A 15,568-nucleotide genomic window follows, 5' to 3' on the forward strand; every position below is an offset into this window, starting at 1 on the left:
GCGGTTCGGCCGTTGTTTCTGCGTGGCCGGCGGGAGGATGACCAGAAGGAGGTGATGCCCTTGGATCTATCGAGGTGGAAGCCCCGACGAGACCCGCGGTGGATATATTTCCGGGAGGGACGAAAAGCGATGTCCGGGAAGTGGTGCAGCGCAACATCGCTGTTACGAGGAGCATTAGCCGACCTAGCCAGGTCGGCCAACACGCTGCGGTCCGCGGATCGGCCGTTGTTTCTGCGTGGCCGGCGGGAGGATGACCAGAAGGAGGTGATGCCCTCGGATCGATCGAGGTAGAAGCCCCGACGAGACCCACGGTGAGTGTATTTCCAGGAGGGACGAAGAACGATGTCTGGGAAGCGGTGCAGCGCAGGTGGAAAGCGCAACCACCGAAAGCGGAGCCCGAGAAGTTCTGCCGTTGAGTACCGAAGTAGTCCTTCCATAGGTCGATGGAGGAGCGACAGGATGGTCCAAATTAGGATGGCCCAGACAAAGGCCTCGATTTCCCCCGTCGTGAGGTATAGAGGGGTGGAGATGGCACGGGACCTCGTCTGAGATCCGAAAAGGTAGGATGCTGTGACAGCGTGATTAAAAACAATCAGATAGTGCTTGACGATCAAAAATAAATTGGCGACAGTAAAACCGTAAAAATGTTAAAAATGTGTTGCGGGTGAGCAGCGGCAGCCAGACAACGCCAGCGTTCACTCAACCCGGAAATCACGTGAGTGATTGGAAAATGGCGTGACTTTAGTGTAGCAACATCTAGTGGATCCATAACTCAACCTCAGCCACTATTGTAGCTTCTATTGTACGCGCCTTATAATGCGGTGCTCCCTATATATGAAAACATTTTTAAAATAGGCCACTCATTGAAGGTGCGCCTTATACTCCGAAGTGCCTTATAATGCGGAATGTACGGTAAATCCTTCATATGCGAATGACACAGACAGGTTCATGATCTGAAGTACATTTGAAAAATAAAACAAACTTGATAAGAAAAAGACACACACTGCCTACACATCATTCCTTTAGTTCAGTCAAACACATCTACTACTTAACAACATAAAACATGATTAGACAGTATATTATTCATTCAGAACTCTGCCCATTGATGTGAAGGGTTGCATGTGCCTTGCGATTGGCTGGCGACCAGTTCAGGATGTACCACGCTAGTCCAGTCAGTTGGTATCGGCCCAGCTCACTCGTGACCCAAGCGGCATAGAAAATAAAGGAATGGATAGGAAAAGGCCATTGTGAATCAGAGAGGAGAAAGGGTGGAAAGCTGACAAAGTTGGTGCTTCAAATCCAAGTGGCAGACCAGTATTATTTTAATGGATGAATGCAGCCAGTAGTTGTGCCATTGTAGAGGTTTGCATGAAATCAGTCAAAATTATTAGGATGGTGACACTCACTGATTGTGTCCCATTTTTTTTCTGCTCTGTTTTTTAAAGTACAGTCAAACCTCGGTTTTCGAACGTCTCGGTTCTCGACCAATTCGGTTTTCAACCAAAAATTTTGAGTTTTTTATGCCTCGGATGACGAACAAATTTTGGCTCTCGAACAAACTGAGCGCACTTGAATGTACCATTTGACTCCTCTCGCCTTCCTTACACGAGGAAGTGACGCTTCCTCGTGTTGCTTTCCATTGTGAGCAGACGTGTTCAGTAAACATTTTTATTTTAAAAAGAGCGTGGTTTCGGTTTTCGAACAATTTCGGTTTTCAAACAGCCTTCTGGAACGGTTTATGGACGAAAACTGAGGTTTGACTGTATTTTTACAATCTAAAAGTGACTTCTTATCATGTGTTTGTTCATCAACAAATGCATGTTTCCTGCCCTCATTGTGTGTTTTACCACTGTGGCTCTAAAGTAGCTTCACATGGCCCTTTTCCACCATGCTTGTGCTCAAGCTAATTCCGGGCCAGTGCCCAGGTTAGCACCAATTCTTTCTTTTCCCACTACCGGAATTGGCTCTCGCTCTAGCTCTGGTGCTTGAAACTGGTGCTGAAGCAGGCCCCAATTATTTGTTGGGCCAGACTCTGGCACCTACTACGTCAGGGGGCGGGAGGTGGGGTTATCATGACGATCGCAGATGTAGAGGAATGACTCCCTGGACACACGGAATTTTTGCGCAAACTGTTGAGCGGTGAACTCGAGCACAATTGCGTCCAACCAGAAGAGTGATCACGGATTGGCCCAAATAGCATTTGATCTCCCACTCGCAGCCAACCTCGTGATCATCTATAATGATTAAGAAAAATATAAGTGTTTGTGGCGGCCCGATGATCAAGTGGTTAGCGCGTCGATCTCACAGTGCAGAGGTACCGGGTTCGATTCCAGCTCTGGCCTTCCTGTGTGGAATTTGCATGTTCTCCCCGGGCCTGCGTGGGTTTTCTCCCGGTACTCCGGTTTTCTCCCTCATTCCAAAAACATGCATGAAAGGCTGGTTGAACACTCCAAATTGTCCCTAGGTGTGACTGTGAGAGTGGATGGTTGTTCGTCTCTGTGTGCCCTGCAATTGTCTGGCAACCGGTTCAGGGTGTCCCCTGCCTAATGCCCGAAGACAGTTCGGATAGGCTCCAGCACGCCCTGCTCCTACCTGGCTCATTGCCGGTGGAAAACAAACAGGTTCTTCGTAAGAACTTGTGAAGTACAGCACTGGCCCTGGCACCGTACGAGCACCGAGTTTTTTTTAGGGGGGTGGAAAAAGCGTAACAGACAAAAACATCTTAGTCGTTCCTGCTCCTTTGCTCAGGTAAAGTTATGGTTCATTTAAAGGTTGAGGTAAGTCAGGAAGAGAAATTGATGCTTTGGTATTTATATCTTTGAAAAACTGAGGTTCCAGAGAGGAACAGGAGCTGTCAGCGAATTTCTAAATCAGAGTCACAAGAAGATTGTTTGTCACCTCAGACAGAATGGAGTGCAGCAGAATCCCCGGAGGCTAATGGGGCTGTCAGTGAGAGAGGGAACAACTTTCGAGGATGTCTGCTACATTCAACATTCCCCAATTGTCATGATCCTGTCTTCAATTTCAAATTAATAGATGAATTCATTTTTAAAACCACAAGTACAACATATATAAAACGAATGCATGTCACAAACCTGTGGATATTTTTATTTGTTTTAGGGTCTGATTGATTTATTTTTGCAGCTTTTTAGTGACAATACCGTATCCCACACAACCACGTTGTTTCAAGACTGCACCAAGAATTAACCCGTTCATGCACCAATGATGATAACCTGTAACCTGATACCATGATAAGTTGTCCACCGAAGTGACCGCTGTCCCTGAAAGGGTTAAAAACACATTTTTAAGTATTTCATAAAAACTCACAACAAATGACGGTGACTTGGTAGCTTTAGCACCAGGAAGGTAAAGCATGCATATTACCTTTTCACTCTCACAATTGCATGCTGTACCCATTCGCACCCAGTACTTTTTGTAATTTGTTTCCCGCCCTGTGTTTCTCAAAGGGCTTGTCTTGGGGGAAAAGTCAGCAACGTGGTTTGTCTGTATATTAGTCACCGATGTCTTGGTAATTTGCAAAAGTTGAATCAAGCAAACTGAATAGTTCTTATTTGTTGAAGACAAAAGTAAGTGAGTGACTAAAGTTTCACCTACACTCTAAAAAGCTTCCTCAGTTGTAAATTTTAGGGCTTGCGTACCTCCAAGTATGCCTCGGTGGGTGTGTTTCATGCAGGTAGTGAACAATAGGGGGTTGTTGTGGTTAGTAAAACGACCATCCTGCATACCAGTCAGTTGTTCACTTGTCTTGTAGCAAAACACCTTATGGCCACACTTCCGTTGAATGATGTGAGAGGGTGATGTTTCAAACCTTCTGTATTTGGAGACAGCTTTTCTTGTTCCTTCCTATCCAGAATTTGGACCTTGTTTTCCTCGAAGGGAAGTCCCTTCTTCTTGAGATGAAAATCAATCACTGATTCTGGACCCTTAAAAGTTGCCTGCCAATGATGCGCCTTGTGCTCGAGCAGTACTCAAGTGTGTCTGTTCTTTTACAATTTACTGGTGGAGTTATTGGATTAAGAGTCATAAGCTGTATAAAACATTTCAGTTTAAGAGCTAGAGCAAAACTAGAAAGGTGTAGAAATACAGTATATTTAGCAACTTGTATCAGACCATCCACCATCCATTTTCTGATCCATTTCTCCTCACGAGGGTCGTGGGCATGCAAGAGCCTATCGGAGCAGTCTTCAGGCAGGAGACGGGGGACACCCTGAACTGGTTGCCAGCCAATCACAAGGCACACATAGACAAACAAACATTCACGCTCACAATCACACCTGGGGTCAATTTAGAGTGTTCCATTAACCCGCCATGCATGTTTTTGGAATATGGGAGGAAACCGGAATACCCCGAGAAAATCCACGCAGGCACGGGGAGAATATGCATACTGCACACAGTAAGGCCGGGGCCTGGCATCGAACCCTGCACCTCTACACTGTGAAGCGGACGTGCTAACCAGTCGATCACCGTGCCACCCTTTTGTATCAGACCAAAACTAAATAAATACATTTCTTACTCAACCCTCCTCTCTCCTTTTGCTCTTGCTTAACCACCTTGGCATTTTCTCCTTGACAATATTCATCACCCACTCTTGCTTTCTACAATAATTAAAAAAAAAAAAAACACTTCACTTCCTACACTACACCTGCATCGTAGCCTTCATCTGTCTCATATGGTGGTTTGTATTTTAATCTGTATTAAAAAAGAAGACATGGCAAAAAAAAAAATGTGATGGCAGAAAAGCTATCCCTACACCACAGTACACCCTGTAAACAGGAAGAATTAAAAATCTAAAAATAATCTTCTATCATAACTTGTCTCTAACAATGTAGAGAAATTAGGTGGTGGGAAATGAAGGTGGTGGAGAAGGCGAGAAGTGAAAGAAAACCACAGCAGATTAACGCAAAGATGAAGAAAACCACACAGAGGAAGAGGGGGTTCGAGGGGATGAAAGGAAAATGGAAAAGAGATTTATGTCATGGTGTTCAGCTGAGCAAATGGAGTTAAAAATCTGAGTACAGAAAGACAAGAAAGAAATGGAATACAGGATCTTGAGCTCTTACTCCAATTCAACATTCATGTACCATCCATCCATCCATCCATTTTCTACCTCTTATCCGGGGTCGCGGGGGCAGCAGCTTTAGCAGGGAAGCCCAGACTTCCCTCTCCCCAGCCACTTCTTCTAGCTCTTCCCAAGGGATCCCGAGGTGTTCCCAGGTCAGCTGAGTGACATAGTCTTTCAAGCGTGTCCTGGGTCATCCCCAGGGCCTCCTGCCCGTGGGACATGCCCGGGACACCTCACCAGTAAAGCGTTCAGGAGGCATCCTAAGCAAATGCCCAAGCCACCTCATCTGGCTCCTTTCGACGTGGAGGAGATGCGGCTCGACTCTGAGCCCCTCCCGGATGACCGACCTTCTCACCTTGTCTCTAAGGGAGAGCCCGGACACCCTGGGGAGAAAACTCATTTTGGCCGCTTGTATCCGGGATCTCGTTCTTTCGGTCACGACCCATATCTCCTGACCAAAGATGGGGGTTGGAATGTACATCGAGCGGTAAAATGAGAGCTTTGCCTTTTGACTCAGCTCCTTCTTCACCACGACAGACCGCTACAAAGTCCGCAGACGCTGCACCGATCCACCTGTCAATCTCTCGCTCCCTCCTGCCCTCACTCCTGAACAAGACCCCAAGATAATTCAACTCCTCCACTTGGGGCAAGATCTCCTCCCCGACCCGGACAGGGCACTCACCCTTTTCTGACTGAGGACCATTGTTTCAGATTTGGAAGTGCTGATTTTCGGTGGTATAGTCAGTCATAAGGCACATATAGAGCATATAGAGCAAATTTCCAAGCTTCTGGACATTGCAGTGGAGGTAGTTGATCCTGTCAACATTCTTATTAGGGGTAACCCATATGAAAATGGATTCCCAACCGGCAGCAATCTGGTTAGCCAACTTATACTCATCTGGTACGCCATGAGAAACTCCAATTGCATCAATATAGGTGGGATCACCATCCCTCCAGGAGGCGTCACGTCGGAACCGGAGAAAACCCTTCTCCGTCAACGACGATAACGCAGCTCCTTATATATGCTCTGCTGTTGACGGAAACTTGAAAAAAAAATACTCATGCAGGTTTTTTTTCTGTTGTTTATGAAGTCATATTCAAACTATGCAATCATCTTCAAATTAATTTCGACAGCATCTGCACCATCCATCCATTTATGCAAACGAACAGAAGCGTGTGACAACAATGCGAAAAACAGGGATAGCAATGCAGTGTTTTTCTTGTTTTTCTTCAGGACTCTTTCCCAACCGTGCAAACGTTGCAATATTATGCGGAGTGAAAATTAAAAGGGCTGCATTTCCCTCTGTGCTTGCTCGTGTGTATTTGTGTGTCTGCGTGTGCACGTGTTGACGTGTGTGGCTGTGTAAGAGAAAATGATGTTACGTGGTACATTGTCATGGAAAGATAAAAAGAGCAGCCAGACAAAATGTCTAATTATCTCATTCATTCGACATTCTCTGTTGGTCTTTTCATCTCGCTGTCTTTGTAGTCTTTCCATCTGCCTTTGCCCATCTTTGTGGCACGACTGTTTGCTCTCTTGCTCAGTTTTCGTGGGTGTTGAATATGGCGTTATTTTAGATGGTGGTGAATTTTTCATTCAAAAAATATCTTTCCTCAAGTTATTAGAATATATTTTAAGGCTACATTTACAAGGAAGGTCTACGTTTCATGAAGCAATAACCATATTAAGTGTCTTAGTTGCATTATTTGAAGATTATATTTGATTTGAGTACCGTATTTTCCGCACTAAAAGGAGCACTGTATTATGAGGCGTACCTTCAATGAATGACCTATTTTGTAATTTTTTTTTCATATATTGGACGCACTGGATTATAAGGCGCAATCTACAATGCATCCACTAGATGGAGCTATGCTCCTTCTGTTTGACTGAGAGGCATTCATGACCGCCTCCGAAAAAACGTAAATTAACGATTACTTCAATGAAACTGTGAAAATTGAAAATAATGCATCAAAACAGAAAATCAAGCGAGGAAATCACAAAATAAATTCTATAGCAACCCTTCAGAATTTATTTTGGCATTTCCTTGAGCGTAGCTCCAACAGAACGATCATATGTTGTCTTGTTGTCTGTTTAAGAGGGAGGAAATTTCATCTGTGCTGTATGTTGCACATAGAGCACATTTGACAAGAAAGTTGAACTTGACTAGACTTGACTTGAGATGTCAGTAAAATGTAAGAGACCAGACTGTCTCAGAAGTGTTTATTTATTCCTTTGTTGTGTACTGTATTCACAAACGAGTAAATCACGAAATAAATTCTGGAGGGGGGCTATAGAATTTATTTTGTGATTTCCTCGCTTGATTTTCTGTTTTGATGCATTGTTTTCAATTTTCGTAGTTTCATTGAAGGAATCGTCAATTTACGTTTTTCGCAGGCGGTCATGAACGCCTCTCGAGTCGAACGGAAGAAGAGAAGGCACGGAGCCGGACAAATACGTACCTGTATTTGTTGAGACTGTGAAAACCATTAATAAAGTGTGCGTTTTAAAAAAACAACACCACAGCTCTCCTTTTTTTGGAGCTGCAACAAAAGTTATTTAATAAAGCAGCGACACAGTTCACTGAACCAACAGCAAGGTATAACATTGTAAGCATGTCTCCAGCAAGGAGCCATTTTGGGGGTCAACATATTACCGTAATGACCATACACAAGGCGCACTGGATTTTAAGGCGCGCTGGGAGCTTTTAAGAAAATGGATGACTTTTCGGTGCGCTTTATAATGCAGAAAATATGGTAATCAAAATTAACACATTTAAATCGGGGTGTCCGATCAGTGTTTTATGTGCCGATTCTGATCATCCACGAGTAGAATTGCCAAATGCGATTGGGATACTGATCACATGGATTACCTGCACATATTTCAATGATAGAGCTGCACACGAAGAATGATTTGAATAATTGATTAATCTGTAATCTAATCTCTTTATTTGATAAATTGATGAATCAGATTTCCTCCAAAAACATTTTTTCCAAATTTCCATCTCATTATTCTTCAAAAATAGGACACAATTTCAAATATACATATATATATATAAAAAAAAATATATATATATATATATATATATATATTATATTTCTGTTTTGGGCTTTAAAATGTGCAGTTTTAAGGAAAGTGTCTCGAGGCTACAAAGTATGAGCTGCCGTTGATCAGTTTTTGTGATTGGCAATGAAAAGCTGATTGATTTGACAGCTGCTTCATTTAAGTCCTTGTATGGGTTTTTTTTGTTGTTTTTTTGGGGGGGGGGGCACGAAACTAAAACAAAAAAAATTGCACAATTTAGCCCAACCGTTTTCGAATGAGAGGTGGGGAAAACCTTGATCTGGTCACCAGCCAGTCACAGGGCACAATGAGATCAACAGCCATTCACACTCACACTCACACCTTAGGACATTTTAGAGTCTTTGATGAACCTAAGATGCACTTTTTGGAAAGTGAGAGGAACTCCTGGAGAGAACCCACGTAAACATGAGGGGAGAACCAGCAAACTCCACACAGAGTGCAAATTCAATCCCCCAACCTTCTAACTATGAAGGATTGTCCCAACCACTCGATCACATGCCCCTGGAATGATTCATGTGATAATTTATTGAGTGTTTCATATACCTGAGCAGGGCAGGAAGTGATGGAAGAGATAGATTGATTGGCAAATGAGGAGTATGGCAGATAGAGGTGGGAAGAATAGACAGTTATGTGATCTGATTTCAATCGCTGTGGTTTTTGCTTTGCTGTCAAACAATAATTCCCAGACTATTAAAGATAGGCTGCAAGTGGTGCTGCCGTTCAGTTCAGTATCGCTCTGTGCATTTGCACTGGCAGACTTGAAGAGAATAATACATAAGTCGATCTGCTGACATAACTGCAGATAGAATTGGGCATGTGTTCAAATAAAATAAACACTTCTAAAAACAGATTGCAGTTAAGATTACAATGGTCCCCCTGCCTGAAAAATAATCATCTCTCTTGTGTTCAGCTGTTTTCCTTATGTCCCTTTACTCTCTTTCTGCTTTCCCACTTTGCCTCACTTCAGTCTCTTTGCTGCCAATTTCATTTTCCATCTCTCTCTCTGTGTCTGTCTTTAGAAGTTATGTCCATATTTAGTCACGCAAAGGCTGCGCTTGAGCTGCCATGTGTTTTCTTGTTGATGACCCTCCTGTGGGGCTTGGTGACCTCACACAAAAACCAACCCTATTAAGTTGGGTACACACTGAACAATTTTGCATTGTTTTAAATATTCAGACTCACACCGTCCAAGTAAATAAGCTGTAACTGAAAGTCGGTGACACACAGTTCAGCAGCTTCACTGTCAAAACAATTCAGGAAGAAGAAATTTCCACTATGGCCAAACCTCATTTCTTTATTTGCAACCAGGGTTGTAATAGTTGAGCATTTTTTTAATGCTAAGTAGTTTTTATTTAGTTTTGATGTTTGTTTTTTTTTTTAAATTTAGCTAATTTTAATAAGTACATTCAAAATTAACCCTGATATTCATTGACAAAGATGAAAACCAAGAACGTTTTTGCTCTATATTGAGTTTCAGTTAGTTTTATAAAAATAAGATGTAATTTCAGGAAAAAAAAATTCAAAGCATTTTTGTTTCTCATTATGGCATGTGTGTGTAAGTGCATGGGTATGCGCACATCTGCGGTAACGGGTCGATCGCGGGAGGTTGGTTGATCGAAAAGTAGATCTTCGGTCAAAAAAGGTTGGGCACCCCTGCTCTACAGCAGGGGCCCCCAACCTTTTTTGCCCCACGGACCGGTTTATGTCAGACAATATTTTCAGGGACCGGCATTTAAGGTGCGGCGGAAATAATACAACAAAATAATATGGTATGAGCCGCATGAAAACTGTGGCGTTTTCGAAATATAATAATAAACACAAGGAGCGTCTAATCTGGCCGCAACACTCCGATAGCTATGGCAATGTTTAATGCCTTCAAAATACGATACAACGCAAATTCAAAGTGCATGAAAATGACGACTCACCACAGCACCGAGCTTGATTTTCTGCAACCAGACGGTCCCATCTCGGGGTAATAGGAGACAATGACACCTCAGATGTGTGGTTTATGTCCAGTCTACTTCGTAATTTTGTTTTCGTCGCCGTTGCTGCAAAAAAACTTGACGTGTGTCAAGCGTAACACAGACGGATGTAACGGAGAATCCGGTAGTTTTTCAAAATAAAACATCTTTCGTATTCCGAAATAAATAAAACGGAATTAAGGCAAGTTCTTTCTGTGCGGCCCGGTACCAAATGCCCGGCGGACCGGTACTGGTCCGCGGACCGGCGGTTGGGGACCCCTGCTCTACAGGATGCACTGCAGGGGAAAAAAAACCAAAACAAAAAACCTTTTAATCATGAAGGCTCGTTGTGTATTTGTAGCCAACTTAGTCATTTTGATAGTACGCTAATATAGCTAATATAGCTAATACAGACACATACAGCATGTGTTGCCTTCATTGTAAGGCTTATATAAGGCTTTTAAATTTTTTGCAGCTCCAGACATATTTGTTTTTCGTTTTTTTTGGTCCAATGTGGCTCTTTCAACATGTTGGTTGGCGACCCCTGGTCTATCCATTCATCCATCCGTTTTCTGACACGCTTACCCTTGAAGGGTCACGGGAGATGCTGGAGCCTATCCCAGCTGTCTTCGGGCAGGAGTCGGGCGACACCCTGAACTGGTTGCCAGCCAATCGCAGTGCTTTAGTCTAGTTCACTAGAGAATTGCAACATCACTCACAAAAAAAAAATAAATAAAAAATCGTCTTTGGCGTGGAAGGACTACTGCTGCTGACATATTAAATTGAGACTAGTTGTTAAGAGATACCACGCTGCATCACGAGTATTGTGAAGGTGCCATTGAGCAACCTCAACCTCATTTCCAAGAGACAGCACTGTTTGCGCACCCCATCATTGTGATGACATCTCTTCTTGCATGACTGCACGTTGTGGTCTGGGTCTGCGCGTGTTGTCAAGTTCGGGTTCCCACTTTCATATAGGTTGACATTTTCCAAAAGTTGAAATATGAATGGGAAAATGAAAAACTGTCATACAAACCCATGCGTAGATGGTGTGAATTGAGAGAGTTGGACCATGGCCCTGTGAATTGAAGATTATCACAGTCAAATATGCTGACCTTTCAATATCATCATGCACTAAGCAGCACCAAAAAAAAATAGAGCCTGCAATAGAGGGTGTCAATGTTCCATTTAAAAGAGGGCATACTCCCGAGGTCTCATTCACTGTCTGCACATTCTTTGAGAGAAAGCACCTTGCAGAATGAGTAGTCTTCCTTCCCAAAGTTGAAATTTCACATCGGAAACAGGTAAAAAAAGCATTTGACATATTGTTTTTCCCCCCATATGTATGTAGCTTACTGTATTCAGTTTGATTCACAGAGAACATATATTGGAAGCTGGTTGTTTTAATAGCACATTATGGCTCAGGGAGCACTGCAGCACATTTGTGATTTAAGAATTGGGAATAATTGAGAATAAGCAGCGGAGAGAAAAACTCCAATTGGATTCTGCCCCCTACCTGTGTATGTTATATATTTGCCGACTGTATTTTATCCATTTGATGTCGCTGAAATTATTTATGCCTCGACGACTTTTTCAAAATGCATCTCAAATGCCTGAGGTTGCAGAGAATCAAGTTAAATATAGACTTTATTTCAGCCTTACCCTGTATGACGGGCATGCATTTGTGAATCGCTTTGCGTATCTTTTCTTTCACTGATGAATTGGTTTATAGTGTTGAGTAAAAAAATACAGCCCTCTGATTCTCCGTATATGTGGCCCTGAACTCATCTGAATTTGTCTACAAATTAATTTCTATTCATTTTTCACTTTTTTGTTAATTAACCTTACTATCAATTTCTCACAGAATTATTTTAAAGCAATGGTGATATGTAATTGATCACCTTGAAATTTATTAATATATGAACTTTCTACTTTCACGAGAGCTTTATTTTTGAAAACCTCACGAAAATGAATTCACACGCGAGTATGCAGTGAGGTCCCACTGATGGGCAACCCAGCTCAGATGAGCAGCAGGTACAGCGCATGTTTGCTGCAGATGAGAAAACACGCTCGCTAGGTATCAAAAATACAGTACGTACGCTCATGTTTAGCTGGTTATTTGCATTTGAGTTGACCTACCGTTCAGTTGTTCGATGCATCAATGCAAGCAATAGACCTACTTTATTGTTTATCTCATCTGCTTATGACACTGCAGTTCTGCTACTGCAAAATAAGAACTCAATAAATATAATCTTAGCAGAAGTAAATTTTGATCAACACCCACAAAAACTAATCTTAATCCGCATTAGGCAGGGTTGACAGGTTTTAGTTTGGAAGGCTACCCTACCACAATATATTAATTTTAATTGCATGTTCAAAGAAGAAAGTTAAGGATCTTGATTTACCTAAGAATCATTAACTTCTCAAGATTGTTTATCATGCAACCCACAGTCATGGTTTCAGGAAGTAAAATGAATGCACAAACCAGTCTTGCCCAGCACACACATAATACAGGCAGAAATAAAAAAATTGTAAAAAGCAATTAGAATTGTGACGTTTTTTTTTTTGTGAGATTTTTGCCACATTGTACTTTTTAGATACTGTGTGATTTGAATGAATGAACCTTGTTGGTGACAATTGATCACTCTGATTTGCCCTTAGCAGGCAAATCAATGCAAGAGATCGAAGTAAATTATGAGATAGTCCACAAAAAGAAAGGAAATGGCATTCTCTTGTAAATTAAGATCAGCAAAATGTTGCTTTTTACTTAGATTTGTTCCTGCCTGTATTATGTGTGTGATGGGCAAGGTTCTGTATATTGTATGTGTGCATTTTATTTTATGAAACCCCGACTGTGGATGATATGATAAACCATGACATCTCGATCACAGAAGGGAGATATAGATTGATTGACCCCCCCCCACCCCGGATGCTGTTGTGTCACACTGACTACCGTGCGAAAAAAAATTTGGGGCTCTGCTCTCGGTGTTGTCTGTACTTATTTTAAAAGACTTTAAGAAAGTTGTTTTGACATGATTTGTTTAGGTCGGGGGTTGGCAACACACGGCTCTCGAGCCGCTTGAGTATATTTAGCACCCCCCAATGGCTCTCTTGAGCTTTTTCAAAAATGTTTGAAAATGGAAATAGATGGGAGGGAAATATATGTTTTCGTTTTAATATGGTTTCTGTCAGAGGACAAACATGACACAAACATTATTAACGTTTTCCGATGCTGTAAAAATGTGTTGTTGAATAAATATTAAATGTCAACATTTCGTCAACAATTTGCGTGATAGCCTGCGACAGATGTTACTATTAGCAGGGCGGGATGTCAGTCAGGGGGCTGTTGTAAAAAAAAAAAAAAAAAAAAAACAGCTGCCTTTCATGTACAATTCACCAAGGGTACTTGCTAAGAATGGGAATCTGGGCGGCCAAGAGAAGCATTTTTAAACTGTACACGTGAGCTACGATAGTTAACAAACTGCAAAAGTGCGTCCCGTGCCTCGTTCATCTTTGCGGCCATTAAGGCTGTTGCTCATTACGGCATGCGTGTGTAAGTGTGTGCATATGCGCGCGTGTGCGGTAACGGGTCGATCGCGGAAGGTTGGTGGTTCGAAAAGTAGATCTTCCATCAAAAATGTTTGGGCACCCCTCCTCTACAGGATGAACTGCAGGGGAAAAATAAAACTTTTAAACATGAATGCTCGTTGTGTATTTGTAGCCAACTTATTCATGTTGATAGCAGGCTAATACAGCTCATATAGATACATTCAGCACGTGTTGCCTTCATTATAATGCTTTTTATTTTTTTGCGGCTCCAGACATATTTTTTTGTTTATTTTGGTCCAATATACCAACTCTTTCAACATTTTGGGTTGCCGACCCCTGGTTTAGGTAAAGCAAATAACAACACCATGGATTACTTTGGATGATGGAAGCATGGATGGGTTATGAATGAATGAAGATTTTCCTGCCTCAAATTTTTATTCAATAGCAGAGATAAGGTAGATTTAGGTAAGGTAATATGTGCTTTGCATTCCTTGTGTGGCATTATCAAAAATAATAGTAAAGTTGTGACCTGTTTTAGTAGCTCCACATAAATGAAAGAACTGCCTTATTTTTGAGACAGAATTAACATTAAAATCAATCAAAGAGATAACATTAGGGTTTGCAAACTGATAATTGCTCTTTAGCAAGCTACTGTTTTGTTTTCGCATTGCTTTTTGAAAGCAAAGGCTTTTTCCTGGCATGCATCCAATATTGGTCAAAATTACTCTGATCAATCCTCATGGGCCTGAACTGCTAGTAATTACGGGTCTGTTGCTAGGCCAGTGGTGAGGAAACATGTGGAATCAACTGAAGAAGTGATGCACCCCACATACCCACTAAAAAAGGGGACAAGGGTTGCAATGCACAGTCTAGTTTTTCAAAGGAAGCTCTCATCCCCTTACAGTTTTGTGCGAGAGTAGTCAGGGTGCATATGGAATAGCTGCATGTTCTGTAACATGGTTTTATTTTGTTGCTAATGGTGTAGCGGTAAATTTGCCTGACGTTGGTGCAGGCAGCCTGGATTCATTTCCAACTCAATGACTATGGAAATGAGGGAGCCCAACTGAATGGTTGTCTGTGCGCTGTGACTGATTGGCAACCCTTCCAGGGTATGGACCGCCTTTCCCCGGCAGTCTTCTGGGAAAGTATTGACCTCGAGGAGGTAAAGTGCGAGTGAAAATGGATGCATGTTATGCGGTTTAAAGAATTCTTATTATTGTCGCTCTCTTACACATTTCACTCCCGTATTTCTTTAGCCAGCTATTATACAGGTGTGTGTGTGTGTGTGTGTGTGTGTGTGTGTGTGTGTGTGTGTGTGTCCATCTGTCTGTATCGCAAATATGTTAAATATGTTTTCCGTATTCACCAACTGTGTCTGTGTGAGTCCGCCCGTGTACATGTGGGATCACCAGAACCAGCACGATAAACTAACCAGTCACTCGCACAAAATGAAAAGCTGTGCTTGATATGTAGAGAAGCAATGCAAGATGAGAAAATAGCATAAAAAACGGAAGGGCGAAAAATGAAACTTTTCCAGTAACAACGTGACAATAATCTGTCTCCAATCATCTGACCTACTCTCAAAGTGAAAGCATCATACCACAAGTCATGCAACACAGATGACTTCAGTTAATCCAGCACAGTCAATCTGGCCTGTTGAATTATTTCAAGAGCGAGACAAGCATCAGTCCATAATCAAGAAAACCAAGACTGAGCAGAAACATGGAATTTGACACGAGAAACCTCACCATTAAAAAAAAAAAAAAAAAAAGGAACTACGACCTCAATAAGTACTGAAACAGATGAAAGAGCAAGGTTAAAGGTCTGCAGTGCTGCCTCAAAACCACCAATTACCTTTCTAGTCCCTTATTGAATAAAACTGAACCTGGTTAT

General features: G+C 42.1%; 1 protein-coding gene and 1 long non-coding RNA gene across 3 annotated transcripts in view; one reads left to right on the top strand and one right to left on the bottom strand.

The window, feature by feature from the left end:
• LOC109529134 (uncharacterized) overlaps positions 1-852 on the bottom strand; it is a 5,437-nt gene extending 4,585 nt beyond the window's left edge. Inside the window, exon 1 of the long non-coding RNA XR_002170792.1 lies at positions 741-852. This is a non-coding gene — a long non-coding RNA (uncharacterized LOC109529134). The remainder of the gene's footprint in view (positions 1-740) is intronic.
• The window catches only part of LOC109529128 (junction plakoglobin-like), a 146,032-nt gene that overhangs the window by 37,053 nt on the left and 93,411 nt on the right, over positions 1-15,568 (top strand). The gene's annotated exons all lie outside the window — the stretch shown is intronic.

The sequence above is a fragment of the Hippocampus comes genome, unplaced genomic scaffold (genome assembly GCF_001891065.2).
Source record: "Hippocampus comes isolate QL1 unplaced genomic scaffold, H_comes_QL1_v1.1 scaffold257, whole genome shotgun sequence".
NCBI lineage: Eukaryota > Metazoa > Chordata > Actinopteri > Syngnathiformes > Syngnathidae > Hippocampus > Hippocampus comes.